A 27,836-nucleotide genomic window follows, 5' to 3' on the forward strand; every position below is an offset into this window, starting at 1 on the left:
GCTCATGTACTGCTCCCTGACTGTACCATAATTCTGGTTCATAAATAAGATATTTGAGAGATAGCTGACTGTATCTTGTTCATGTCTGTATCCCTAGCTGTAGCACAGAGCTTGGCGCAGAGAAAGCACTCATTGTAGAATGAATAAATAAATGAAGAGTGAGACAGGTGCCAAGGGATGTTTCCCATCATCAAGGTAGAGCTGCATATAGCAAGCCCCGTTCATTTAGGTTCTCTTTGTGATCAGTTGGCTACACTATCTCTGAGCTTCTAAACCAACTTAATCTACCCACCCAAGCATTATGCCCCTTTTAAAAGGCAGTCGTCGCACCCCTCCATGTGCCCAGCACAATCCAGAGGGAGTGGTGCAGTCTGTGTGTCAGCCCGAGCCAGTTGAACACACCAACAACCGTCTGTGGTTTTCCCGGGAGGGCATCTTGAGCCTGCATGTTTCACGTCATCATGGGTCTACTAGTCAGTGTTGGAAACTGCACCAAGAAATATTGATACTGCACAAAATCAATAAACTGGGGCCATGGCTAAATATTTACTGGGGCAGACAGTGATGCCATATTTGCTCAGAAAATTCAATCAGGTTTTGTCCAATTACTGCGGGTTTAGATGTGAACGAATTAGCTCTTAGTCATAAAATCCTAGAATGTCACAGCTGGAAGGACCCTTAGAACTCATCTGGCCCTGTGTAACCCTGAGATTTTCAAACTTTTCTTTTGCAAGAAACACTTTTTATCCAGTGAAATTTTATGGTGTTCCTCGCATTCAAGTGGGGGTGCAGGTATTAGATCCTGCTACTTGACCTCCTCCTCCCATCTGCTTCGAAATGCACAGAAAAGGAAAGTCCAATGAAGTTAAAAAGGATCATGGAATACCAGGGGAAAAAAGTCCTAGTCTTGGAGTGAGAGTCAAGACAGACTCCAAATCTGTCTTAGCCATAGGACCTGATATTCCACTATTTAAACTCATGCCTGAAGGGGCCTTTTGGATATGGTTATTTAAACTGGTTAGGAACATCTGTTCCCTGGGAAGGATGACACAGTAACTAACAGATTCATTAGCAGGAGTGAGTTTATTTAAATAAAACACACTGCTACCAATAGTCACAATGCCCAGAGGAAAATCCTGAGGGCAGGAGACACAAGGAGGTAAATGTCTTTTATCAGGTACTTCAGGAAGGCAAAGAGAGGAGAGGAAGAGAAGAGCTAAGGCGGCACCTCCTCCTCCCACCCTGCCTGCTGTCTGCTTCCGCACCTGTCTGGTTGTATGTTGATCTTTTTTCTGTGCCTCTGTGTCATCTTTCACAGCAGTGTATCTAGTTCCTTGTCAGTTTCTGCCGGTGCCCATCCTTGTGTTCAGGTTGACTCTGCTGATACCTGTCTGCTTGGGTCTGTCCATGCCTATGTCTCAAGTCTTTCAGCACCTGTGCACCTGTTTGCCTCAGAATGTCTCTGTGTCTGCCTAGTTTTGCACACGTGTGTGTGTTTGTGTATGCATGTGCTCTTCTGGGTGTTCAGCACTCCGTATCTGTGACTTTTATTTCAGTAGGTTAAGTGTCTCTACCTTTCTGTTTCTGCTTTCAATGCTTTACCCCTCAAGAATGACTAATGGTAGAAGTGGAAGGGAGCTTTCTGAGCTAGGAGGGAAACCTGGTGACTCTGACCAGCCCCGAGGCATTACATTGAAATCACGTGTGCCACAGAGCAAAAGGGAAAAGATGCAAATAGGAAAAACAAAAACAAAAACAGAAAACATTTCTGGTGCCTCTTAAGACCTCAATCTCTTCTTCCATGTTTCTCTACTTCCTTCATCTGTTTTACCCCACCCATCCTTCCCTCCCATCCCTTTTTCTTTCACTCTGTCTCTTTATCTCTTTTTGTTTTATTTTTCTATTTCTCTATATCCCTTTCTTATTTTTTTCTATTGTATTTCTCCCCCTTTCTCCTGTTTCTGCTTATTTTCTTACTAGATTTCGCTTTCTTCATATATCTTCCGTAGAAAACACTTTTCTTTCATTCTCTGTTTATCTTTTTTCTCTTTGGGGGGCTGCTTTCTTGCTGTTTTTCTTTCTTTCTCCCTTTCCTCTTAGCTCTTCTTTCTGAATTTCTTTTTATTCTATTCCTCTTATTTCCTGTGTCTCTTTTCTGTTTTTTATTTTTCTTCATTTTCTCTTCCTCTCCCTCTTTTTATCCCTCTTTCTTCATTTCTTTCTGTTTTTCTTTCTGTTGCCCATTCTTCTCTCTGCCAATAGGTTCCTATGTACGAATCTGTCCGTCTCTTTCGTGCTTTGTCTTCCCCAAACATGCTTTAAGCATCAGGAGAGAGAATAAGTTATCTTTTTCTGCTCTGGGCTGGACTGTGGGTGGGTGGGGTTCATTACGTCTTCTCACTCACCGGTGGGTGGGGTCATTGCTGCTCCCTGGAACCTAACCCTGTTCCCCGCCCCCAGGACTCCTCTGCAGAGTCACACTGCACTCCTGCTGCTGCTTGCATTCCCTGCACGTCCCATGCAGAGCGCTGAGCCCCTAGGTGTGATGGGAGAATTCATCAGCCGCCCGACAGGGCTAACGATTTACTCCTGAGAAATAATCCATATCCGGATAATGGATCACCCCGACTCCCTAAGACCATTTGTCTTGGCACTTAAATGGCACCAGAATCCAGGGGCAGAGCCAGGACTCTATCCCAGGTTCATTGGTAGATGAATAGGCTGGAATAATAATGTTAAGGATTATGATAAGGAACGCTTTGCATTTGCATGGTGCTTTTAAACTTTATAAATTTGGAGGCGATTAACCTTCCTTGGCTCATCACTTTTGAATCTGACACACTGTGGACCCTGCTTGCGAATTCAGAAGCAGGGGCTTTTAAGTGACTCACCCAGAGTCATCTAGCTTGTTACTGGCAGAAATGGGAAGAAAACTCTATTTTTCTGACTTCCTGAGATTCTTTCCTCTGAATGCTACATGGCCTTCCTATCTCTGGATCTCATCTATCTGGGAAATGGAAGCCTATACTGAGGGATGGAATACTGTTAGACCTGGGTTTGAATCCTGGCTCTGCATTACCTAGCTATGTGACCTTGGGCCAGCTGCTTACTTACTCAGAACCTCAGTGTTCTCTTCTATAAAATGGGGATCCTAATAAACCTTCCGTATAGTACTGTTATGAAGATGAAGAGAGATTATGCATGTAAAGTGCTTAATCTAGTCCTGGCTCATAGTAAAAGCTCCCTGAGTGGTAGCTATGATTGTTACTACTGCCTCTCTTTTTTGCAGGATGCCAAGTGAACTCATAGAAATGCATGAGAAACTTGGTCTGGGGGAGGGGAAGAGATAATTGATGAGCCAGCTTCCGCAGAGGTGTCCCTGAGGCCACTGATGGGGGAAGGGACCTGGAAGGATGAATTCTGATGGCGGGAGGAGCTAAGGATTCTACTTAGGCTGGAAGGACTGGCTGGTTCTGAGAACAGGCAGAGAGAAGGAAGGAAGTTGGGGATTGGCCCTAAACATGTCTCAGCAGCGTGTTGCTCACCAGGATCAATTGCTGGCCTTCAATTCCAGCCGGCTAATGTTCCCCTTCTCAGGGTCTCAGCTGTCAGTTTCCTGGGGAGATTCCCTTCCTCAAAAGCTAGACAGAGGACTTTTTTCTTTGGAGAATACTGAAGCCATAAAGGTATTGTGGAAGGCCAGTACAAACTAAAACTAATGAAATCTTGTGTAGGACCATTTTGCATAAATGGAAGTTCACTGTACAAATGTAAAAATGATTATTAATAATAATAGTAACAATCAATCTTTAGAGCTTGTTCTGTGGAGTGTGGCTGCTAGAGGTTGACACATCATCTCAGATGGCGAGAAACATCCCTAGGGTCCACCTGCATGCAAAATCAGCCCGCATGCCTCTCCTCCTTTCCTGGGACCTCATCCTCCCAGAGTCACACACATAATTCAGCCTTCAGTGAAATGATTCTGACGCTCTTGAGACTCCCTGGAGAATGGATGCCATGCGGAGGCAAGTGAGTGTGGGCTCCTGACTTCAAGCTGCAGGACGGCGAGGAATTGATACATCTCCTAAGCACCAAGGGCTCAACTCCTTTGGAGATGAGAAGGACTTTGTCAAAGCCTGATGGTTTATTAATAATTCTCTCAACTGAAAAGAGCTCCGTGCTTATCAATTGACAAGTATTTAGTGAGACCCCTCTGTGGGGGATCTAAAGAGGTTTGGCAGAGCTGACAATGTGGTCGAGGAGACAGACCACAGACATATAAAGATTATTGACAATACAAAGCAGTCCCTTCAACAAAGGGATGCAAGCAGCTGAAGCAAAGTGGAAAAATATAAGACAGTTAGGAGACTTAACGTCACTTAATCTCTCTGAGCCTTGGTTTCCCTGTCCTCTTGGAAAGGTAGCCTAGTGGTATTGAGAAAACATTAATTTTGGAGTCAGACCAACCTGACTTAAATTTTCAATTACCTCAAAAACTAACTAGGGGTCCTTGAACAAGTTACTTAACTCCTATGGGGTGCAATTACCTTGTGTATAAATTGGGGTATAATAGTAGCCCATACCACATAGGGTGATGGTGAGGATTAAATGAAAGCACACATGTAAAACACTGAACATAATGCCTGGCACCCGGTAAGCACTCAATAATCAATTCCTATTATGATAATATGCAGGGGGAAAGGCAGGGAATGTTTGGAAATACAAGGGTTTTATTTTCCTCTTCAGCTCTTTATATGCCTGACATTACATTTCATAGGAATGCAAACTCAAAAAGAAAACTTATATGTAAACAATAATTATAATACTCTGTGATACCTTTTATATGCCTCCCCGGTATTGCTCACTAAAGTTGGTATGATCAAATTTACAGAACAGTGAAATAGCAGAGGAGGTAAATTATGTATTCCTTGTGGTCTTGAGTGCCTCTCTGAGCTTCAGTTTTCCCATCTGTAAAATGTGGCTAAGAACACCTACTTCACAGGGCTGTTGTAAAGATTAAATTAAAATGTGTATAAAGCACTTGGCACAGAATAGACAGAACACAAATGTTGGCTCCATTCCCCTTCTCTCTTTTATAAAAATGAGAATAATGAAGAATCAACCTCACTGGGTTATTATAAGGGTGAAGTCAGGTAAATATGCAGGAAATGTTTGTAAACTGTAAGACCCTAATAACAGGCTTTACGGAACATATTTGTTATATACAAGACCTGTGCAATTAACAAATGTTAATCAATTAGGTAAACACTAATTAAGTGTCTCATATACACAGGACACTGTTTTAGGTGCTGTGAGTGATACAGAGATATCAGAGGAATTAAGGTGGGTGAGCGCCTCCACACAAGAACAGAGCATTAAGGACATGAACTTGAGAGATGCTCCCATTTAGGGTACCAATGGAGAATGCAGAGCCAGAAGGAGAAATCATTGATAAGAACACTAGTATAGCACAGTATCCTCAGAGCCAAGGGAAGGGAGAGTTTCAATAAATAAGGAGGGATTCACAATGTAGCATTCCACAGAGAAGGCAAATAAAATTATGACACAGATGTGTCTCCTTGGATTAGGACTCCAAAAAGACATTGGTGGCTGCAGTGATAGGGGTCTCAGTAGAGTGTGTGTATGTGTGTGGAGATGGGGCAGGCACCATCTTGCTGTGGACCAAGGAATGAGTATATGGTGAGAAGTGAGGAGAGCAAGTCTACACTGCTCTTTGAAGGTGTTAAGTAATAAAGCTGAGAAAAGGAAGATTGGATGATAGCTGAAAGGGGACTCAGGGTCAGAGAAGGGTTGTTTTCATATAGGACAGTTTGAATGTCTTTGTGGGCTGTGGGGAGGAAGTCTATAGGGAAAGAGAAGATGAATAAGAAGGTTATTATGAGAGAGGGCTATTGAGCAGGCAGAAGTCTGAGACATGAGATCTGGCAGGTACAGCTAACGGAAGAGGGACTTTTTAAAAAGGTATAGTTGATTTACAACATTGTGTTAGTGTCAAGTATACAACAAAGTGATTCAGTTTTATTTATATATATCCTTTTTTCAATTCTTTCCCATTATAGTTTATTACTGAATATAGTTCCCTGTGCTTTATTTTATATATGGTAGTGTGCATCTGTTAATCCCATACTCCCAACTTATCCCTCCCCCCTTCCCCTTTGATAACCATAAATTAGCCTGGGTATGTATCTGGAAAAGATGAAAGCTCTAATTCGTAAAGATACCTGTACCCCAATGTTCACAGGAGCACTATTCACAAAACCAAGACATAGAAGCAACCTAAGTGTCCATCAACAGATGAATGGATAAAGAAGATGTGGCACATATATACAATGGAATATTACTCAGCCATTAAAAATGAATGAAATAATGCCATTTGCAGCAACATGGATGGACCTAGAGATTGTCATACTGAGTGAAGTAAGTCAGACAGAGAAAGACAAATATTATGTGGTATCACTTATATGTGAAATCTAAAATATGATACAAATGAACTTATTTACAAAAGAGAAACAGACTCACAGACACAGAAAACAAACTTATGGTTACCTAAGAGGGACTTTCAATCAATAAGGAAAAAGGGATCATGGGGGAGCAAATGCTGCCAAGTTGTCAAGGGGACTGAGAACTGACAAGGGGCCACTGCATCTAGCCTTGGGAAGCTACGAGGGCCTTCAATAGTGGGCATGGAATGGGAAGAAGTAAAATAGTGAGTGGAGGCAGAGACCATCCATTTGAGAAGTTTTGCAGACCCAAGAGCAGGTAGAGAAAGGCTGACGGAAAGAATGTGTCTTATGGTGAAGGTTGGGATGTGTGTAGGCAGAGGGAAGGGGTCAGTGGAAAGGGAGCAGCTGAAGGGACAAGAGAGTGAGAGTCTCTGCTGGCTGAGGTGGCAGCAGCAGGAGGGGCTGAGCATCAGTGAGGAGGGCCCCCGAGAGGGCCCTTCCCACTTTTGAAGTGGGAAGGAAGAACAAGAAACCCAGAGAGGCCAAGGTTCTGCATTCAGTCCTTGAACCTGGCCTTGGACATTAATATCACCACTCCTGACCCCATACCTTTCAGTGCATCTCTCTGTCACTGAGTAGATTTGAGGGACAGTCTCTGAGGATAGCAAGGTGTGTGTTGGTGGATATACTGGTAGCTCTCTCTCTAGGGAGGCAGAAGAGAGCCATAGCCCCAGACCATGGCCCACCCAGGAGAGCCAGCCATCTATGACCTATACCCATGCCACACAGTCTCTTCGTTCCCAATTTCCTCCCTGAAATCAGCACCGCGGAGCCACTCTTGAAAACACAGTCAAGGTCCACAGTCGCTCAGAGGCTTGAGTTTTCCTGTTATTCTCTAAGGCACTGGGGGACCAGAGCCTGTTGAATGCATCATATGGCTTTACTGCCACTTGATCTGGCCCCCGCTAGGACCCCTCCACTCCAGTGTGGCTGTTCTCTGGTCCTAGGCAGTTATAGCTCAGATAGCCCCTCTTTTCCTTGTCCCTTAACTTACAGTCTGACAAGTCTCCTGAGATTTGGAAGGTGGACTGGCAGGGCAGTTATAAGCCCTGGGTGCTTGAAAGCAGGAGAGGGTTCTTGGTCCCAGCAGGCAGGAGAGAGGGGCCTTGAGTATGTGCCAGACCCAAAACAGCTTGGAAGATAAGGTCAGCCTTTAGCATCTTTAGTTCTGAGGCCAAGTCTGGTGTTCACATACCAGCCCCCACAGTGCCTGGGATGTAGGAATGCAGGGGAGAAGGACAGACAACTCACTAGCTAGGGAAGACTGGGCTCTGGAGCTAGCCCTGAGTCCTTAAGACTTGAGTTGTCCCAGGATTGAGTTATAGCGGAGAAGGACTTACTTGCATTGACAAATGGCAATTAACAAAGGAGGTGATTAAAAGTGAGAGAAGCTACAGTCTCAAAAATGTCAGCGGTTGGCGTGCAAGAGAATTTCTTCATTGAAATTTCCTCTGCCTTTTCTTCCCTCCCCTTTTGCTCTTCTTCCTTCTCCTCTGCTCTCCTCCTGCTTCCTCCATCCACCCCCACCCGCAGCTACTGATGTGATTTCTCATGATCTACAGTCAAATGCCATTAATCCCGACAGGCTCACGAGGGTCTAGCTAAGCTGTCTGATGAACCAATCCTGTGAGCAGACAGACCAGGGGAAGCGGCAGGCAGACCACCCCCCTCACCCCGCCCCTCAGGGTAATGGAAGCTAAACCAATGAACTAGAGTGGCTGCCCCGAGAATAATCAATAAATCACTCGGGGTCCGAGAGAGGTGGAAAACTCCCCAGCAAACAGTGCTCAGGACATATTCCATGGCCTCCTCTTCCGTGAATGTTCATGGCGCACCAGCCGCACAGGCCTGGCCTAACTCTGCTTTCAAGGTGCTGCTCCCAGATTCCGCCTGGCCCATCTCGGTTTCAGAGGGAGGTCATTCATTCCAATGGGATGTGACAGGTGCCATCTTCAGGCGCCTGGCTCTGCTCCCAGTGGCAGGGACTGTTGTTGACTGCAAATCCCCCAAGTGCCATGCTGGTCTGAAGAGAGCAAGCCCTGGGATGGGCAGATGATCTTTCAAGAGCCCACGAATCCAAGGTGAGATGACAGTGTGATGTAATGGACCGAGCCCTCGACTAGGAGGCTGGACACTTGGCTTCTAGTTCCATTTCAGCCACTAACTTGCTCGGCGATGTTAGGTAAGTCACTTTCCCTCCCTGGATCTCAGTGTCCTCCCTGGGATGTGAGGAGGTTGGACCGGATTATCTTTAATGACATTTCCAACCCTGATAAGTGAACCCTGCAATTTAAAAAACAAGCAAACTATTTTTGGAAAAATTCCAGCTCTGATTAGATTGTGGGGGGACTCTTTCTCTAGGGCTTCCATTTAGCTGTATTGCCACAAAATCCCTCACCTCAAACTCCCACTCAGTACATGCAGCCATTTTCCCACCACTCAAGCTCCATCTAAGACATCAAAACCAGTCATGGGTCCAGCCTGTCCCTCCTGCTGAGCTAGTTCTGTGCTTGGGGCTGGGACATTCTGAAGGAGTCCCTGTAGGAGGGAATGTGCCACTGACCCCCAGATTTTAGCATAGGCAGGTGGAGTGGCTAACTAGGTTGGAGAGATTTCCCCCAAGTTTGTATTTTCAAACTTTTTAACGTACAGTAAAATTGAAAGAATGACACAAATATTTGTACATGCCCTCATTAATAATTTGCCGTATTTGCACACTCTCCCTTCTCTCTTTCCTTCCCCACCCCCTCTCCTATACTGTAGACGTGATGGCACTTCACTTGCAGATACTTCAGCATATATCTCCTGAGAATAAGAATGTCCTTTGCCGGGAGGCATTTAAAGGACCCTACGATGCTCACCTAGGGGAAAGGCTCCAGTCTCTAGAGTCCAAAGGAGATCAAAAAGTATATGAGGTCTAAAGACCAGATTTAAATCTGCATATGGGTAGTGTGAGAAGGAGCTAAGCACAACAGAAGGAGGCACAAACAGTGCTCCAAGTGCAGAATGACCTTGGGCAAGTCACTTCCCTTTCTTTAGCTTCACTTTCTTCATCTGTAAAATGGGGATTGTGCTAATCTCTCTCCTGCCAATCTCCCAAGCTGTATGAGGCTCAGATGTGAAAATAGATATGAGAGCACATGGGGACCTGCCACACTTAAACATTTAAGGGCAAGTGATTTACAGAGATGACCTTCAGAGCTAGTAAAGAGCAGGAGCAATAACTTCCCTGGCCCCAGTCCTGGATGCCTCTGGTAACACATGAAGTCGATAGTCCCCCAGCTCAACCCCCAAACTCTTGTTACTGAAAGCCACAAAATTTTCATTTATAATGGAAATTTCAGTGGCTCACATCTTTTGCAGTTTTTCAAAGGCATAAACACTCACCCCAGTTCTTTCTAGTTCTTTTTTCAGATAACTCCATTTTCTCTTACTGATTACAGCACAAAACTAAAAGATTACCTCTCTACTTTTTCTTCTTCCTGACATTTTCTTCTGTGCTCCCCCTTAATTCCTACTATTCTGCCCCACCCTGTCAAGACTTCTAAGACTTAGAAAATTCTATCATCCTAACTACCTTAGCTCAAAGAGCAAAATGCTTTACAAAATTAAGTGAGCATTGGGGATTTTTAACTTGATTTTATCTTTTCATTCAACCAGAGGGATATATGTGTGGGAGATGCACTTGTCAACTAAAAGCAATTTCTCTGCCTCCTTGGGGACCAAAGCGTAATCGTAGCTCTGTCTTCCTGGTGTCAGGATGAAACTTGCATTTTCCTGAGTGGTGTCAGCACGCTGACAGACAGCTCCTGGGATCTATTGAGGGGTACTGGAAAAGAACGGGCAGGGGGGGTGAGAGATCTCGAGGCTGGTCTTGGCTCATCTCTCCTCCCCTGGGTGACTTTGGGCTAGTCACTTACTGTCTTTTGCCTCAGCTTTTCTAACTTAAGAAATGGGAATAATTTTCTCCCATTTCTACCTCACAAAGATGGTGCCAGGACCTTGTCAGGCTTTGGTGGTACGAAAATGCTTGGAAGTAATAGAGCTGTGGGGAAAAAAATAAAGTGCTGCAGAAGCAGTGTATCCTAGGAAAGCTAAGTAGCTGCAAAGGAACTTCAAGTTTTCTTGGTACAACTCCACTTGAGAAATGAGGAAACCAAGGTCTTTCTGAGGTTCAGAGAGGTCCCAAATGGTCCCCCATGATTTTGCTATACGTTCACCATGAGCCCAGACAAACCCTCCCCAAACAGAAAAGCAGAGAGGCAAAGTCTTGGGGTTCTAAGGCTTATAGCCCCCTTTAGAGAACATATATGACCCTATACACACCATGTGGACCTTCTGATAGGACTCCTCAAAAGGGGGTGTTGGGAGGCAAGCTTGCTAATCTCCCAATTCCTTCCATGGGCCTGGGGTTAGTTACCTTTGTTATCTCACCCCTGAAATTGCAGAGACCTTCATAGCAACCTGCTGAGGAAGTTGGGCAGGCGGACAGGGACCCTCATTTCATAGAGGAGGAGTCAGGGGTTCAGGTTGGGAAGCAGACATACTTGCATCCATTCAGTCAACATGCCCAGCCTCACTCCTAATATTTTAGCTTTAAATGCCATACTCTTTCCACGGTGCTTCTGCTGCCTCTTGCCTCATGTAAGGACCCCAAGCAGGGAATCCAAGTGAGATAACCCGACTGAAAAATGCTACAAAGACATACACAAGGATTCTTAGAAAATACAGATGAATGACCTTTATGGTGTAGGCTCATTTTGAATGCCACTAAACCCTATCAGGAGTCAAGTTTTGAGGTTTGCTCAATTTCTCATGCTACATATTTACCCATACACCCAAAGGAAGTAGAGTGGGGTTAAAGGGATCAAGTTCTCCATAGGGCTGCCCCAGTGTTCCTTGTAGCTGGAGTGCAATGGGAAGAGACAGTGGTGGAGGGTTTTCAGGGAAAGACTTCTTTCCTCTATACTAGAGTTTCTCTAACTTTATTGGGTATAAGAGCCCCCATGGGGAGCTTGTTAAAAATGCTGTTTTCTGGTCCCCATGCCTAGAGATTCTTGTTCAGTGAGTCTGGAGTGGGAGCAGGGGATTTGCATCATTGCAGCGCATCCCAAGTGATTCTGATGCAGCTGGTCCAAAGGACCATACTTTGGAAAATCCTGGTCCATGACAAAGTTTACAGGCCTTTGATGCTTGGAATCCCATTTAAATAGCAACTGTCTGCCTGGGTGCCAACTACTTTTGAGCTTCAGGAAAAAAGATAGAAGGTTTGAAACCTTTCTTCTCAAAGTCAGCAAGCCCCCAGCTTGACTTTATCATCGTGCCTTCTTCTTAGCTAGAATATGTTTTCTTCCTGCTAAAGACTTCATGGCAAACAATGACCTAAGTTAGGAGCAGTGTGCTTGGCTTTTAACTGGAATTGCAATGAGACACCCTTAAGAGGCAGCAAGCTGTCAAGCTCTAGGGTGAGGGCATATATACCCAATGTGCCCCTTGTACACCTTGGTGTGAGGGGTTGCAGGTCCAGGCTAGCAGGTTCTTGGCTGCTCAGTTGGGGTGCTAAGGACCTCTGAATTCTTGGAAAGGAGATACCATAACGGGTTATGTGGCCCTGCACAGGACAGGAGTTCTACATTTTACTCACAGACCGACTTTTAGCTTTTTCTGGGTCACCAAAGCCAGGCCCAGTGTCCTGTACCAAGAGAACAATCCCAGCATAAAGGCCCCAGTCTTTCCCTTACCTAACCTCATCCTTTATTCTGTGGACAAGGTTATAGTTTTTCTCCTATCAGTAGCATTTTCTAACTCCAGAAAAAGACATATAGAAAAGTTGGAAAATACTAAAATATGGAAATAATAAAACAGTTTAAAATTGCCCATAATTGCATTGCTTAAACAATCACTACTAAGATTCTGGTGTGTTTCATGTTAACACTTTTTTTCTATGTATAAGTTTATTATTTATTTGCACTGTTTATATAATAGTGTGCACACATTTTGCATTTTGATTATTTTTCACTTAAAATAATCATAAATGTTTTTTTCAGATTATCATATAGGCTTCCAAATTATACATTTAAAAATAATTCATTGAGTGAATCAACATCATATACATAGCTCAATATCTTGCACACAGAGGACATTTCATAAATATTTGTTGAATGAATGGATGGATTGATGGATAAATGCATTCCCCTATTATGTGACATTAGTTAAGGGTAAATATTTTCAAAGGAAACAACACTAAGTAATTAAGTGGCAGAGGAGGTAGGTCAAAGAAAAAGGAGTTGGGGAGAACTGCTAACTTGACTGCTAAATAAGATTTTTTGAGAATTCTGAACTCTATATTTCCCTTTTTCTTTTTTCGAAATGAGTAGGCTTTGGTTTGCCAGGAGCTTGTTCACAACTGTTAATATCCCCATTTTACAGATAAGGAAAACTAAGCCTCAGAGAGGTTAAATAATCTTCCTAAGATTACATAGCTAGTATGTAGCACAGTTGGGCTTCCAATCTAGGTCTGTGAGCATCCTTAGCTTTGTTCCTTTACTACATCACACCTCCTGCAGAAAGAAAACTGACCAAGAGGGATACTGGTCATGAGTTTGTACTTTAGGTAGAGCTATTTTGGAAGCAGAGAAACTTCAGTTACTGAGGGCCATTGGATTGGACTGGGCAGGCAGCCTTTATGCCATGAGGGAGCCCCCCGAAAAAACCTCATTCAGCTGGAAAAAAAAGAAACCCATTGAGACCATTACAAAAGCTGGTGGTGTATACGCTCATAGGGAGAGGTAAGGCCGAGATTTCAATATCCAGAGCCAGAAACTGGACATTTCTAGATGTCAGACTTGTTTGGCTTGGATGACTGGGTATTTGTACAGCAGAAATTGGTAAAAGAGCAGGTCTGGTGAATGTTTGTTGACTCTGATTGCTTTTAGAAAACAGAGAAAATTGGAAATGATTTAGAAATTGGTGTAAAGGCAGAGAAGTACCATGTTTCCCAGAAAGGAAGGAAAATGAATGGAAGCCCTTTAAACTCTAACTACAGCTCTGCTTTGCTAAGAATTGCATGGTGAAGTACAGGCGATTTTTTCATTTTACGCACCCCTTTTGCTGCATTAATGCTAATATCAGTGGTTAGCAAAGCAAATGTAATAACTGCTCTCCTCAAAGGACTTGTGATTGCAGCTTCCACTCCTCAAGCCTGCAATCGAGCTGTTGGAAGAGGATTTTGCATATTACTCTCTACCTCCTCACTAGCGTTTTGATCGACAGAGTCCCATTTTCCCAGCGGAGAAAAACAAGGCACAGAGTCATGTTTGTACAACTGCCAATGGAGAACTGGGGGAGAAATTAATTTGGGGCCCTGAACTTGAATAGAAAAGGAAATTTCGATTAGAAGCCCTTCTTGCTCAATATGGTCCATCTCTGGTGGCTGCTTCTACTGCAGGATTTGGAGGTAGGACTTGTTTACTACCACCAGATCCCCCAAACACTGAACCTATAATGGTATGTGTCCCCATATGTATTTAAATTTTAAAAATACAAAGCCATAAAAGAAGTGCAACGAAATCCAACACAGTACCACCCCCCACATTGAAATATCAAATTCTTTCTAAAAATAAAGGTTGGTGCCCCTCCTATGCCAGTGCCCTGAGCAAAAGCATAGGCGGTGGAATCCGTAAGTCAGTGGCAACTGGGGTGCACCCCATATTTATACACATTTGACACCGTGTTCTTTTATCTCAGGGATCAACCCCCTCAAAACAAAAGTTCCCAGGCAGGAAAGCATCTCCCTCTTCCCCGAAGGATCTGCAGGGCAGGAACATTAAAATTACTTTTAACTTTGGGGCCCCTTGGGGAGCAAAACTCTTTTCTCCTACTCACATTTTTGATCCTCGAGAACAGAGCTGTGACATAACACATCACATCTGGAGCTACTCACAGCTGAGGTGATGCCTCCCCTAAGACGGGGGTCCCCAAGGGCTGAGGCAGTGCCTCCCCTTCCGGTTCAGGGCTCCTAAGGCAGACACCACTTCCCGCCTAGATTGGCCCTCCTGAAGGCTGAGATGATGTGTCCGCTAAACGTGGGGGTTTCAGGGCTGGAATACAATCTCACCCTCAGATCTGCGGCTCCCAGGGGCAGGTGCACTATCTCGCCCTCAAATACCAGCTTCTAGGGGACAGGCTTGCTTTTACGTGCCAGAGTAGGGCTCCTGGGGGCAGGGGCCTCCCTTCCCTCTCAGATTCGGGGCTCACCAGGGCAGAGATGGCGTCTCCCCTCAGACTCTGGGCTCCCTGGGGATAGGGGCACGGTCCCGCTCTCAGAGTCAGGGCTTCCCGGGGCAGGAGCTGTATCTCGGCCTCCCTTTGCGTGGGGGAAAGGGGCTGCAGGACCAGCGGCCTCTTCTCCGGCGGGAGGGGGGGGGCTCCCCTGAGGCCCTGCCCCCTTCGTGACAAGCCCGAGGTGTCCGGTGACCGAAACACTCTTAGCTGGGTGCAGGGTGCGGCTCAGGGCGTGGTCACCGGGGGCTACTTAGGGTAGCTGGCGCGGGGGCCAGCGCGGAAGCCGGCTGCGAGGCTGCGGCGCCGAGCGCTGGCCATGGCGTGGATGCTGGACTGCCTTTTCGCCTCGGCCTTCGAGCCCCGCCCCCGCCGTGGTGAGTGGGGCCCACCGAGTCCGGGGGCTGGGGTCCTTCGCTGGGGCTGCAGGCGGCTGCAGCCCCGGCCAGGCGCCCTGGGGCTTGGCTCGCCGTCCCTTCGCCTCCCTTCCCGCTGGCTTTTAGCTAATTGTTCCTGGCTCAAGGACTGCCCCGTCGAGGCCCCGCATAAATCACCGGCTTTGCCGGGAACAGCGAGCAATCGCGCTAATGGCTCGGCGGGATGCGGGTCGAGCGCGGGGGCGGAGTCGCTGGCTCAGCCGTCCTCGGGGACAGCTAGAGAGTCGGGGCCAGACGCGTAGGAGCACAGTCCTGAAACCCAAGGGCCCTAAAGGCCCAAGGATGAACGTCCCTGGCCGGGCAGCTAGGGCCCGCGAACCCTGAAGATGGAGGTGGGGGGATCCTTTTGCCTTGAAGCTTGTCCCATCTTGTCCCAATCTCAACTACCGAATATCGACATGGGTCCCTCAGAGTCATCGAATTCAACCCCTTTATTTAAGAGATGGTGACGTTGAAGGCCAGAGATGGCAAAGGCCTGCCCAAGGTCATACAAGGAGTTGGCAGCAGATCTGGCTCTGCTGAGGCCCTGCCAATTGCCCACTGCCCCAAAGCTCCCAATGGCAGAGGCCTGGGGTCTTTAGTCCGGGTCTTCCCTTGGGTACTTTGATATCAGTGCTGTTTTCCCTATCCTTGCGGAGTTGAGGACATAGGTGTGTGAAGGATCACAGCACCACTGTGATACGTGGGTGGCATTTCACCCCCTTCTTGGAAGTGCTTCTATAAAGTACGTTTTGGAAACTGATTATTTATTTTTCCTCCTTAAAGTTTCAGGAGACTTATCTTTTCTGTTTGAGATTTCCCAGGACCCCCACCCACACTGTCCTTCACTCCCCCTTGGTAGGCCCCACCCCCTCGAGGCTGCCACCTGCCCCCACTGCCACCTGTTTTTCCATAGTCTCCACCTCCAAAATCTATATTGGTGAGACTGCGTCATTGGTCGCCAGCCATAGACCAAACCTGGGCTTGTCTCCTCTTTCCTCTGCCCCCTCACAGGCGGGGGAGAAGAGGCAGGGAGAGGAGGGGCCTCAGCAACTTAATTCTGCAGAAACCCATGTTTAGTCCTTGCCAGCCCCAGCACCCTGAGAACCATCCCAGGAGTCTGACCCACTACTAAGGGACTGCAGCATGCTTAGCAAATTCAAGAGCTGTCTCTGGCAGGCCGCAAGTTCTCTGAGAAAGCAAAAGATGTGCATACACACAGAAAGTTGTTTTGTTCTGTATATTTTTTCAAGTTTATGTGATCCCGGTGAATCGAAAAAAATTAAGGGTGTTTTCTAAGATGCCTTTTAAGGCCTTACAGCTCAAACACCCTACCCTTGTAAAGGGGGTAGGGTGAACCATTCCATCCCTGTCTGGCCTGCAAGGCTGTCGTGTGACTCCAATAAGATCAAGGATATGAAGTCTCCTTTATGAATAACCCCATTGGGAAGGGGTCAGTATCACACAAGGAAGCCCATCCCCATCTAAAAACAGTCATTTCTATTAGAATTAGGAGGCTTTTCCCTAAACTGAACCCAAATCTCTGTTTTTCTGGCTCTGGCACTGACCTTCATGATCCTTCCAAGAGAGCAGCGCCAGCCCTTCCCCCACCCCCACTCACCCCTGTTTTTATCCAGGCCAAACCTCCCCAGTTCCTTCATCTGTTTAACATGTGATATGGCTACAAGGCTCCTACCCGCATCTAGCTGCTCTTCTTTGAGCATGCTCCAAGTTGTGAATGCCCAATGACCTGTGGCCAAAAGAGGATTTCCAGCTGTGTCCCTGTAAATATAGTCCTGGATGGCTGACTTTCCCTCTTTTGGAAGCCCACGTTCACACTCATGGTACACAGACACATAGCCACAAATACATACATACATACACATTCCCACACCCTCACATGCCCACATACAAAGTCACCAACGCACAAACACATACTTCACATGCATCACGTACTTTTCACACACAATGCAACATAACCACATCACACATGCACGCACTACACACAAATCCTTTGTACATGCTGCGTAGTTCACACACAAATAGCTAATTTATATTGGAAGTACTTTCTTCACCTGAAACTACTCATTTTTTAAAAAGTAAACTCAAGTTCTTTTCAGAGTCTCCATTCTGTATTTTGTTGTTTGAATCCAAGTGCAAGACCTTATATTTACTACTGCATTTCCAGTCTGATGAGACCTGTCCCCCTACATATGCCAGTGGTACACCACTGCCTACCCCAGCTCTATTACTTGTACACAGCAGCTAATATATGTGAAGTAGTTCCCAGATGCTGGGCCCTAGTCTCAGCCCTTTACATGTATGATCTCACTTAAGTCACACAACATCACTTTGACATAAGTAATTAGTCTTTGGGTACAGTTTTTGACCAGGTAAGAACTCATTCACTGCAACCCTCCCCCCGTCCCACCAAGAAATGCTGTGCAATATGAAAGGTAACTTTGTGCATAACTATTGATATTCTGTAGGGCTACAATTGCCCTTGGTGCCTCCCTTCAAATGCCTTCCAGAAATCCTCAGGAGTCAGAGGGAGGGAGTAGCTGGCCGATGATTGGGAAGAGTGGGGGAAGTATTCTAAATGTTCCTTCACCCACCCACCCACCTCTTGCTAAGGAGATTGTTGGTACATCAGAACAATCTTTTGAGGGTTGCAATGGGCAATTGACGACCACATGAAGACATTTTGGAGATGCATCATTGAGATCTGGGAAGAAGGGGGACCCAGAAAGGTCTTCTTTCCCAGGGAAAGGGACAGCACGACTGACCCACTTGAAATTCTCTCCCCAGTTCACTCCTGGCATTGGATTTAGCCTCAGACAATTGGACTTCTGTAAAGCAGCCAAAACTCGAAAGCTGAAGGGACCCTAGGGCCCACTTTACATACAAATTTGATCTTTTCTTGGGGATGGGACCCAATCGATTCGCTGAGGCCAGGCCTGGTTGAGCTCCATAGGATTATTTTCCAGAGCTGGGGTGAGTTTGCCAATGAGACACCCCACTTCCCTGGTCACGGCATCAGACGAGCACCCTCATCCACTAATGGCAGGACTTCCCAAAGTTCCTTTGAAGATCATTTGTTTCCACTTCAAAAGGCATTTCTCCATAGGAAAATAATGTGACACTCTATAGAGCTTAGGTTCCTAGGTTAGGCCACGCTTTACCCACCATAAGGATAGAATGCAGAATCTGTGTGATGAAAACTGGTAGAAAACAATACTCTTGCAAGTGTACCTCAGGCTCCAGCAGTAGAGCTGACATTCATCAAGCTTAAATATCAAATGACAGGAAGCATATTGGGCATTGATAGAGCAGGATACCAGGTCCCTGAGGGTGACGATGGCAACAGGAAAAACAGTTTCGTTCCCTTTTCCACACTTATCAGCCAAGACAACCTAAATGTCCAACTGTAGTGGAATGGTTAAATAAACTATACGACATATCCACTTGTTAGACTAGTCTACATCCATAAAAATGCTGTTCATGAAGAATATGTAGCGGCATGGAAAATGGTATGATTTATGTGTCAAATATGCATTTTTAAAAGACTGGAAGAAAATTCAGCAACAAGGTAAACTAAGAGATCCTTTTAGGTTGGTGGGATAATAGTTATTTTCTTCTCTGTTTCCCAAAATCTCTATTAAGTTTGTTCTTAAATTACTCTTATAAGTTAAAGAGGTGCTTAAAAGGCTAACTGAAGGCCTATAGTATACAAATAGCCCATACAATAATTACAATGCTCTAAAATCCCACTATACATAGTTTAATCTAAGGGATTTTTTCCTTCAAATTTTAGTTTAAGTGTAATGACTAAATCAGGTCAGCCAAATGTGATCCTCCCAGTGATCATGAAATGTCCTCTAACACTGGGTGGGAAAAGGTAGAACTGGATTGAAACTGCTTTCATAGTTTTGCAATAAGCAAGTTTCTTAGCCTCTTTTAAAATAATAATATCTATATTTCCAGGTTATAAATTATAATCGTTATGATTTTAATAACTATTTACTAATAGTTATATTATTGTTATTGGAGATATCATTATATGAAGTGCCCTCTATGGTTCATGTATCAAAAGATGTGTTTTAGTCCTTCTTCAAATATTTACTGTGTACCAGTCATCTTACACAAATGATCTCATTTAACTTTCATAACAACTCTTTGAGGTAAGTATTATCATCTCCATTGAAAAGACAAAAACTCAGAGAGGTTCAGTAACTTGCTCACGGCCACACAGTAGCTGAGCAAGGATTACAACCCCTTTTGGTCTGATTTCAAAGCTTAAGTGAGATTAAAAGAAATAACACATGCAAAGCTTCTAGCACTATTGCTGATATAGAGCAGACATTTACTAGGTGGTCAGTACAATGTTGCTGACGTTCCCTTGCCCAGAGTTCAAATTCTGGTCTTTGATCTGCTTGACTACTTATAGATTCCTTTCTATGAAAAGGTGCACATTTCAATTGAAAGATGCAATGCAAACACCACCTGTGTCCTTATTGCTGGGGCTCTGAGTCACTAGGAAACGATTTCTGTTTCCTTCTGGCAGTATCATTTGTTCTCACATGTATCAGCAGAAGTAGGTACACGGCATGTTTGATGAGCCTTGGCAGCTACTGTCACGTCTCAGATACACTTCTTGAGAAACCATGCAGCTTCCTCGGGATAGGCACCTGCTACCCAGCAACTGGTAGGTCCCTGCACTCAGGGATGCTTATTAAATGGCTGGGGCCTATCTTGAACCCCTGTTCCAACAATTCTCTGTATAGTTTGGCTGACCCTTAATTGTTACCCCTCCCACTTTCCTCCACTAAGCAGGGGCTGTGGGACCTCCTCAGAAGCCGACAGGGGTAGGAACTAGAGAAAATTTTAAATTCCTAAATCCTCAGAGGGACTCACTAATAGATTATCTTGCATGGTGGAGTCTAGGGTCAGTGAGGAGTAGCATGCAGGATGAATAAGAGAGGTGAAGGAGAGGGAGGAATTGAAGGCATCCTCCAGAGACTGGGAGCACCTGAGGCCTGGCCTCTCAGAGCTTTTTCTGCCATGACTCTCAATACTTCTCTACTCTGTAGCCTCTTTATCCCTCCCTGAGATTATATCCACCCCCTACCCTCAACTTCTTAACCTTCGCCCACCACTCTCTGCCCAAATGCAGCTTCAGCTTGTAGTGACTTATTTTTGTCTCTAGAGGGAGGCAATAGCATCAGGGAGGAAAGGGCACAGATTGGGGTCTTCTCTTACTTTACCAAAGGGTAGATTTTATTTTCCTTTAACTGTGAACAGGTAAATAACAACTAATTGGAACAGTATTTTAGGTGCTGCAAAATATATCTCAGAGAAACGTCATCTCTCCCCTCATCTACCCCCCAACCTTGGTGGCTGCTAGAAGAAGGGTGGCCTTGGGAGCCCCTCCTAATTTCTAGGTTAGAGGTAGAAAACAAAAACAAAAACAAAAAAACAAAACAGAAGTCGTGGGGGCAGTTTAGCCAAGGAATATTTATGCTGTCTTTCTCTTGGGTACTATGGCACACATTTAAGAGACAGGGTCTGGACTGGGTGTGAAGTGAGGGTTGGGGAGCTCAGTCCATAGTTGGGGTGGGAGGAAGTCTAGATGCTGAGCAGGTAGTTTGAAACTTTCCTGTATGGAGTATTACGTCTGAAACGTTGGTTTCATTAACACTGCCAGGAGAAACTGCAGAGTGAGAATTGGACTTAGGATCCAGTTCTTCCGGGCTGCATTAGGCTGATAAAAACATCACCCTAAAAGAAGAGGGGCTATTTCAAGAGTGTCAGACACAATAGTAATGAGGAAAATTGGCTTAGTCAGTCAGCTTCAGTACCTGAACACCCCGGTTGAGACACTCTGGGCTATATGGGCAGGGCGTGAGTAAAGCAAGAGAGGGAATTAGCCTTTTCTTGAACATTTATTAGACATGTTAGACATTTGGCTGACACTTTCCATATTTTACCTCCTTGTCATCTGAACATGTCTAAGGCAGGTGTTAACAGCTCCAATCTACAGATGAGAAAACTGAGGTTCTGAGAGATGAAGTAACCTTCCCAAGATCACATAGCAAGTAAGTGATGGAGCTGGGATACAAACTCAAAGTTGTCTGAAGGTCCTCATCTTTAAAGGGTTTTACTCACATTTTTCTTGTGAAAACCAAGGTTTCCCTCTTCAATAAAATTCACATTTTGGTTCCTTGCCTGTAATGGGGGTTATTAAAGCATCTTGGAGCTTTTTAGGTTCTTCAAAGTTGAAGTTTGTTCCCCATTTCACAGGTAAGAGTACTGGACTGGAGCGAACCAGACAGTCTTCATGAATTCAGGTGGGACTTACACAAAGGAATTTAGATAGGTGGTCCAGTGGTTGAGTGTATGTGTGTAGGGGCGGGAGGCAGAGGCCTCACAGGATCGACTGTGAGGAAGCGGAAGTGGAGCTGGTATATTCAGAGGAGAGTGAGGAGGTGTCAGACTGGCCCGCAAAGCAGCAGGAAAGCCAAGTGCCTGAGACCAGATGCTGGGAGACACCAAAGTTTGCATGAACTTCTGGTACAGATTCACCAAGGGGCTTCAGCTACTCTGTGCCCTGTGTGACTTACACTAGCCTCTCTAGCAACCCCCACCCTGCACTTTAAAAAAAAAAGACTTTCTGGCTATGTAGTAGTTTAGGCAATGCTTTTCCTGCCCACCCAGGATGAGGTGCTGACCCAGGCCCAGCTGGGGGTGAAGCTTTACTGATGTTACAGCTGCTTCTCGTCTGCACGCCAGGCTCATTTGTGCCAGTTGGAAGGGCACAATAATAACAGTAGCAATTTAAATCGTGTTCCTCGCTTTCTGCTTTCCCCCCTGAAAAGTGGCGAAGTGACTCACCACTGTTGAATTGTCTCTCTCTATCCACTCCCTGACCTCTTTGCGGCAGTCTAGGCTGGTTCCCTGGGGGCTGAGCTGGAAGTCTGTTCTTCCAGCGGCCCTTTAGCTGTGACAGAGCCACCCCCCCCAATAAATGTGTTCCCCCAAAATGGGATGTATTGTTTTAATTTGAAATTCTCAGATGAGGCTGCTTGGAAGGCATTAGAGCAGCATGAACCCATTAGGTAAGCACAGTTCTCCCCTCCAAACATGAATAATACAAAATGGGACCCATTCTGGAATCTTTTGAGGGGGCTCTGCTTGTTTTTCTATATGCAGTTTCATATGGAGACGACTGGTCTGCTTGAAATTTACTACATACCAACTTCTGGTGGTAATGCCGTAAAAATAGGTCCAGGGGAGCTGTGAAATCATTCCCTTACTCCATCCTGACCCCTCACCCCCATCCCCATCCACACCCAATTCCCCTGACCCTATGGCTAGAAAATGCTCATTCTCTGCTCTTTCTTTCAGCACCAGCCTAAGGAGAGCTCCCAGAACTGGAGGTGGTGAGGTGCTTATGAGCCTAGAGTAATTAAAGATTTTGAGGTGTCAACAAAGCAGGTAATTAGGTGGAGAAGGTATCAGCTGTCTGAGAGACAAAGAAAGTAATTATGCTGAGCACTCTTGGCGCTGTCAGTAAACTCCAAAGAAAGATTTGTTGGGAAGTGATACTGTTTGATAGAGACTTCAATGCCTAGCAGAAATGAGGGACTCTTGGTGAGGCTGCCTGGAACAGGAGAAAGGTTTAGGGAGCTTGGCAAACGTGGATTCAAATACCAGCTCTGCCTTCCACTGGCTGTGTGACCCTGGAGAAGTTACTTAACTCCTCTGAGTTCGATTTGTGATGTGCGAAATATTGATAAGTCATAGCTCTAATTACCTCATTAGGTCATTGTGAAGACTCAAGGAGATAATGCATGTAACAGCACTAGCACAATGCCTGGTATACAATAAGTGCTTAATAAATGGTAACATTATTATCATGATCACTAGTATTATTCTTACTATATACCAGGCATTCTCTACAGGAGCCCAGAGTTTAAAAGGAGAGACAAATAATCACAGTTATGTATGTTCGTGTCATGAGAAGTATGAAGAGGGTAACTATGATGGCTCAAAGGAGGGAGCCCTCAACTGGGAGGGAGGGGTACAGAAAAGCAGAGAAAGTTTTGTGACTCCTGAGTTAGGTCTTAAAAAAATAAGTAGGAGTTTGTCACGAGGCCCAGGGGGAAAGGGATTCCAGGCAAGTGTATCTGCCCACACAAAGCCAAAGAGGTGTGAAACAGCCAAGCCTTGAGCTAATAGTTGGGCTTTGCTGGGCACGAACTGGGATCTCCTGGGGGAGGGGGGGAATCAGTGACCAAGAATCTTTCCAGTTTATTCCCACCAGCCCCTGAACCGCGCCTTAGGCGCCCTACCTGGCCAATCACGTGCGACGCCCTCCTCTTCTTTCCTCTAAGCCGTCAGGTAAGCTCACACCCAGCCCCCAGCGGGCCTGGTGCACACAGCGGGGGGTCGGCGGACCCAGACCCGGCAGATCAGGCCAAGGGGAGACTGTGCCCAGGTCGCGGGCCCCTATCTCCTTCCTCGTCCCGGTCCTGGTGCAAAGCCCCCCTCCACCCCCAATTTTAAAAAAAACTGCCAAGCACACAGCCACTTGGGTTCTTTAGACAACCCTGTGCTCTCTCACACACCACACCCGTAAACTCACGCCGCGACCCCCTCCAAGAGACACACGGTCTTCAGCCCTCCATCCTAGCACATACATTGGCTGCATGCGTCCCCACCACACACATGAATACATCACACTCAAACACACACGGACATTGCACCCTCACACACACAAACCTTTGAGCACACACGCCTTAAGTAAGCTCACATATAAAGACACCTTGCTCACAAACACACACAGTACACACAACCACCGCCCGTAAGCCCACATTGACACAGCACAGCTAAGGGTAAACACACACCAAACAAATATATACACACAAGCTTCAACGGGCACACACACATACACACACTGCATACACATGCACACTACAGCACGACCACAAACCCCGGCAGAAACATACATCGAACACACCCATATCCAGACCGCACCCACAGAGTCACACTGTCATCGGGCAGAAACATACAACCTACAAACGTGCACACACAAACACCGCACAAACACACGCTCCACGTCCGAGCGCAAACCAAATACACTTCACACCCAGCACTTGGACTAAAACATGCAACACGCACACACACCCCCACACCCAGCCACACACGTAACTCACAGGCGAACCGCACTTGCGCGCGCGCACACACGCGTACATGCATACATACATACACATACAGCCCGCCCCCTCCTTCCCTCAGGGCGGAAGAGAAGGGGGCGAGGATGGGAGGAGGGGGAAGAAAGGAGGGGGGGATGGGCGGGCGAGGCGCTGCGAGCAGAGACGCTCTTTTCCCTTTGACCCGGGGTGTTGTTCCCATTAACCCGCCTGTTCCCCATTCCCGAGCAAAGGGAGTGAGTGAGTTGGGTCCAGACGGGAACCAGTCAGAACCAGGGAAAACTGGAAGGGCTGGGGAATCCGCCGGCGGGCGGAGGGCACGTGAGCTCCAGCCGGGACCCTGCCGGAGGCTCCTCCCCCCAGCAGCCTCCCTCTCAGACCCCTTCGCAGCTTTGACCTCTGCTCCCCACCGCGGGGGGAGGTGGTGGAGGGGGTGGAGTGCTTCTTCCTCTCCTACCCGAGAGAGTGAACAACTGTTAGGGGTGGAAAGCTTTACTGGTTTCAAGAAGTAAGGAGTTTAGATCTGCAGAAAAGCTTTTTGCGAAACCTGTTCTAATCTAGTTTGAAGACGTCTCCTAATAGAGAGCTCACTATTTTGCAAAGCAACTAATTTTTACATAAAAGGCAATGGCTATTAGAAATCACCGACACCGCGCTGGACACATAGTAGGGCGTTGTAAATGTTCCTCCTTCCCGCTTTTGTTAACAAATCTGGCAGGGCTGTCTGCAGCCCAGCACCAGCCCGCGACAGCTCTGGGGCAGTCGGTGAGCTTTTTCTAGCACACAAGCCCCTGGAGAACAGCCGCCTTGGCCAGGGAGCCATCGGCGGCAGGGGGCGGTAGTGTCGCTTAGGGTGCTTTGCACGTCTGGCGGCATAGCCCCCGCGGGACAGTCTGAGGTCCCCTTCCTCTGTGGCGGGCTACAGGGGTCACTCTAGAATACTCCGCGGCCAGATGAACATCTGGCTCCTGTCCTCCGCCTGCCCCCTTTCTGTAGAGATGGACAGCGGGTGAAGGAGAGGAGGAGGAAGAGGACTTCCGCCTGAGGCGGCGCATTGTGTAAAGCGCCTTGCGGTGCAAAGTGCACAAGCTTCGGAGTCGGTACAGGTTCGAATCCCAGCTCTACCACTTCGCAGCTGACTACCTTGGCAGGTCACTGTCTTAAGTTGCGGGGTGGGTGTGAAATTTAAAGGAGGAAATATACGTAAAGTGCCAATTCCAGTTAAAATCCAAAGGATGTACATTCCCTTCCATTCCCTCTCCCTAACCCTCACCAAGGATAAAGATTTGGGAGTTTGAGGAAGAGGGGGATCAGAGGCCAGAGATATGGCCACCAGGTAATGCCTCTAAGCCAGAAGATGGACAGAGGTTCAATCAGCGCTCAATTTCTTAAGCAATGTGCTGTATTTAAGGGAAATGCCTGCACCAGTGATTTTAGTGATGCCATTCACTAGCCACAAGACATTTCAGTTCACAGCCCCAGTCCTTGGGGCTGCAGTGAGGCCACTCTGCCCATCACCTCACCTCTCACAGGGACTTCCTAAATCATTCCCACCCCCACCCCGAATTCTTCTCCCCATTTCCAGGTTGCTGAGTTATTTTTTCATTGTAGTGAACACTCATTGGATGCCAGGGACATCTTCTCTTACCTTATGCTTTGCCAGTGCCTAGCACAGTGCCAGATACAGCACAGGCTGTATACATGCAGCAAAGTGATGCCCTGGGTGAAATCCCTTGGAAACACTGAGACTTAAGGGCACATAAGGAGTTATCATAAGGAATTGAGAGAAAGGATTCCAATAGTAGCACCCCAGGCACTGTCGGGATGGAGGGCAGTGGCTTTTGAATAGGGGGCTATTCCATTCCTCCTCAAAGCCCTCCAGCCCTAAGCTTCCCTGGAAGGGGGTTGTCTCACTGTGGCTGAGGCTTCTGCAGTCAATTAAGAAGAGAGCCTCTTTCCTGGAGGGCAGAGGCCCTGGGCAGCTAGAGGGTGAGTCACTATCTCAGAGTTGGGCAGCAGAGGTGGCACTAAGGTGACAATGAATTAGTCCAAGATGGCAAGGGGATATTACCTGAGTGATCATCTGGAGGAGGATAAAGCAGAAGCCTGAGCCCTTGAGGCTGGGATTAAGTGGTAGAATGTCTATATGCTTAAACATAGCACCTAACCCACCTCCACACTTCTACCCCTCCAAGTCCCAAAGCGTAGCCAGGCAGCTTCTTAGAGGAGGAAGTGGCGTGGAAATCATCCTTTGGGAGACCTGGGTTCCAATCCTGACTTGGATACTTGCTGTATAACCTTGGGCAAACCCTTTTCCCTCCTGTTCTCAACACCAGAAGGAAGTTAAGTGGGCAAGGGGCTCTGTGCTGGGCCCTGTGCTAAGTATTTTACCAGTGTTATTTCACACACTGTTCCCCATAGTGCTATGTGGTGAGCATTTATTCCGCTATTTTGCAGTTGAGAAAACTGAGGCTGAGTGATATTCAATCATCTACTTTCTAATATATCGTGCAGTCTTTATGTATTTATGTTACCAAGGCAATCACTGTAACTCAAGCCAATAACCTGCCAGTCCTCTGCCTAAATTGGCTCCTTATGCACTCAGGTTCATATCACGTCTCCTGGCTGCCCCCAACGCCAACCCGTGTTGCTTTCAAGGCAGTTGGCTACCTGGGTGGGTTTCTCTTTTCATCTTCGGTGACACCCACCTACCCCCAATTCAGATCTTTCCCTGGCATATCAGCATAAGATCCTACATTAGAAAGCAAGCATCACCAGAAAGATGCGCCCCAGTATCAGTCCCTTATCACAAGGGTGGGGGATCTGGCTGCAAGATGTTGCAGTGAGGAAGGGGAGCAGAGCTGCCAGGGCCAGAAGGAGGGGCTGCATAAAAAACCAAGAGGAGAGAGAGAGAGAACGCCAGGGACAAATTGGACCATCCTCAAACTGCTGCTCCCTCCCTTTTCCCCCCTCTCCTGTTCTGGTGCTCTAGAATGTATAAAGGGGCAGCACCCAGCCCATTTTCAGCAGGTGGAGAGGGAGAGATCCTCTCCTTCAAAGGAAGGGAAAACCACCCTGAGCATTCAAATTACATTCCTGTGTCAGGTAAGATTTATTTAATTCCTGAGGGGTGGGGGTAGGAAAGAGGAGCAGGGGAAGAGGGCGCCTTCTTGATAGTGCTGGTGCCCAGGTGGTACTTTTAGTGAAAAGAGCGCCACCCATGCTGCTGTCAGAGCCAGAAGCTCTCTCCCTTTGCTAGGAGTCAAGAGACACTTGCCACTGGGCTTCTGGATCTCATTTCTAAGCCAGATCCCTATGAGCCACATCTCTGAGCCTTTGGGGAATAAGTCCATGTCTTCCTTGGCTACCTCAGTACCCATGTATGCCTGGGGTCAGCAACTGCC

The 27,836-nt window shown here is 46.5% G+C and overlaps 1 protein-coding gene across 4 annotated transcripts in view; it reads left to right on the forward strand.

Moving 5' to 3' along the window:
* ARHGAP36 (Rho GTPase activating protein 36) overlaps positions 1–27,836 on the forward strand; it is a 155,098-nt gene that overhangs the window by 108,965 nt on the left and 18,297 nt on the right. The window contains exons 1-2 of one of the 4 annotated variants that reach the window (XM_032620932.1): positions 23,516–23,620; positions 25,429–25,538. The exons of the other annotated variants lie outside the window; for them this stretch is intronic. The gene's annotated coding sequence lies outside the window, so the exon portion shown is untranslated. Of the gene's footprint in view, positions 1–23,515; positions 23,621–25,428; positions 25,539–27,836 lie in introns of those variants that run through there. 4 annotated transcript variants of the gene reach the window in all.

This window comes from Phocoena sinus, chromosome X (genome assembly GCF_008692025.1).
Source record: "Phocoena sinus isolate mPhoSin1 chromosome X, mPhoSin1.pri, whole genome shotgun sequence".
Classification (NCBI taxonomy): domain Eukaryota; kingdom Metazoa; phylum Chordata; class Mammalia; order Artiodactyla; family Phocoenidae; genus Phocoena; species Phocoena sinus.